Below are 3,022 nucleotides of genomic sequence, written 5' to 3'. Positions count from 1 at the left end.
GTATTGAACTGGGTTACAAATGTTGTAAAATCATGATTATTCACTATTTTTATATTGCTCAAGCTGTTTGCTTATAAGTTTTTTACATATGGTTTAAACAATACATCTGGCAAGTCCATGACACAGTCATGACAGGGTCATATGCTGTATATGTATATACAGTGTGTATGTATTTATTTATTTATTTATGACAGTCATTACCCCATAAATACAGATCTATGTATGTGTTTGTGGGTTTAATTTGTTACTTAATTTCACAATCATCACCATTATGTGATTTCGGCATACAAAAAGTATAACAAGGTACAGTTCAAAGACGTTCAAACATATAACACAATGTGTTATATGTTATTGTGTTATAACACAATCTTATATCAACTATGTCACGTAACCCAGGTATTTTTCAACATGACATTAATGGATAAAAGCAGTCTCGCCTTATGGAATAAGCATTTTAAATATATATATTTTTTAAATTGAATTTGTCATAAAGGGCTTATGTGGCCTAATGAACATCCCCTGATGTTTGTGCATGTTCTTTGAAATGATAATTTGAAGTGTGGCATGCATAAACAGCCACAGGTTGTCTTCTGCACCTTTTCTACCCCACCAGCACTGCCAGTGAATTTAAGTTATGGTTTGAAGCACACATTCCTTTTTTTCTTTTCTTTTCTTTTTTTTTTTAAGCTTTGCACAAGTTAGTTTAATGTTTGTCCAGCCAGCCTGAACTTGGCCCTAAACTCATATACAAAATGTTCGAACACAAATCCAAAAACAACACAACAATGTTATTGTCAGATCTTTGGGCTCTTATTCTATATCAACATTGTTGCCACAAACACATTTTGAAAAAATATATATATAATGTATATAAAAATGTGTTATTTTTTGCAAAAGCAAAATGGATCCTAACCACCTATAAATCCAAGAAAATGTCTCTACCATTTTACTAGCTGTCTTACAAATCCTGAAGCCATATTATTTGCCTTACTAAATTACAAAGAAAAGACAGTTTTATCTACAAGCTATGGCCAGAGACAGGCAGAAACCCCTCCAGCTGTCTTCCACTGTGTGCGTTGCTACTGGAGCTGCTATTTATTTGCTTTGTAAGCTGGAGAGCCTCTCTATGTACAGGAGTTTGGAGTGCTTATCAATCTTTTTTTTTCAGCAGCTGCCAATCATACATACCTGAGCTAGCTTGTGTATGTGTGCCATATTGATTGCTCTGCCTTTAGGTCATATTTAATCACACTGAATACTTGATCTTGAAATGGGGTTTGAAAGCAGGGAACTTAAGAAAAGTGAATAAAAGGAGGTATAATATAAATAATATTTACTATATTTTATATCATATGATCATCTTATCTAATAAAATCATTTTTCCTTGAAATCTAAGTTCCTTTAAAGGTGTAACTCTTTGGCGTGTGGGGTGTCGGTGGGGTTGTGGGGTTAGGTTGGGGTGGAGTTTGCAGTCCTTACAGGTGCAAGGCAAAAAGGACCAATTATTCTTAGAGGTGGTCTGGGCCACAAAATATCATTGTCAGCTTGTCACTGAGTGCCAGGTAAAGGAGAAGGAATGAAGACAAATCCCAAAAGTGACATGACAGATGTCCCTCTTTTCTTCTTTCACCTCTCCATCCCCTCCTATGGGCTCTGATGGGAGGCTGTTTTGAAGCTATAAACACCACCTATCATATTTCCTGAGCACTCAGCTAAAACCTGCTGTAGAATGGATCATATATTGTGGCTTGATAGGAGGATTTTATCCACTCTGAAGTGAAATTACAATACTGCACTCAATGGCAGTGAAGCATGTCATCTTCTTCACTAAGAAGGGCAGCAACAGTTTACAGGTCATTAGATAATATATATGTAGCATGACTAATCTCATTTCTCATGCTAACAGAGATTAAAGGACAAACAAGCTTGTTTTAGTTTGCCTTTAAAAATCAATAGAATACTTAGTTAAATATTTTTAATCACAATAAAACATGTTCTCATCCTAATCATAACTATATCTTATTTATTTATCTTTTTTTAAATCATTGTGATTCTATTGTATATATTATATTTTATAAAAATGATTTTGTTTAAACAAAAATGTGTTAGAAAAAATTTTCTTTTACAATATATGTACTGTATGTACACTCACCATTCATTGTACGCCTGTACATCTGCTATTCATGTAATTATCCAATCACCCAATCTTGTGGCAACAGTGCAATACATAAAATCACACAGATACGGGTCAAGAGGTTCAGTTAATTTTTACATCAAATATAAATTTCTGAATGGGGAAAAATTAGATTTCAGTGCCTTTGACCGTGGCATGGTAATTGGTGCCAGGTGAGCTGTTTTGAGTATTATAGAAACTGCTGATCTCCTGGGATTTTCACACACAACAGTCCCTAGAGTTTACACAGAGCTGTGCGAAAAAATACATTTCCAGTGAGCGGCAGTTCAGTGGGCAAAAGCAACTTGTTTGTGGGGTCGGAGGAGAATGGCCACATTAGTTTGAGCTTACAGGAAGGCTATAGTAACTCAAATAACCACTTTTTACAATTGTGCTGAGGAGAAAAGCATCTCAGAATGCACAGCACAGCAAACAGTGAGGTGGATGAGCTACTGTACAACAGCAGAAGACCACAGTGAGTTCCACTCCGGTCCATCAAGATCAGGAATCTGAGGATACAGTAGGCACTGGTTCAATTAAACTGGACAGGTAAAGATTGGAAAAAGACCAGGTGACATATAGTTAGTGCATGATGCAACCATCAGTATACATATCTGACCATGTGCCATACTGACATAATTGATTGCTAAACTAGAAAAGTGAATCTGGAAAGTTACATGAAATGTCTACGTATTAGGAGAAGACTCTTGACCATTCAGCAGCATTTGATACACTCAACCACAAGACTCTCGTGTACATTGTCATGAGTCTTGGAATTTGAAGCAAACTATGGCAATGGCTTGCTTCCTAACTGGGGGGTTTGTCATATTAGATGACTTGGAGAGGATC

Source organism: Ictalurus punctatus, chromosome 17, assembly GCF_001660625.3.
Source record: "Ictalurus punctatus breed USDA103 chromosome 17, Coco_2.0, whole genome shotgun sequence".
Taxonomy (NCBI): Eukaryota; Metazoa; Chordata; class Actinopteri; order Siluriformes; family Ictaluridae; genus Ictalurus; species Ictalurus punctatus.
This window is presented reverse-complemented; position numbering follows the sequence as displayed.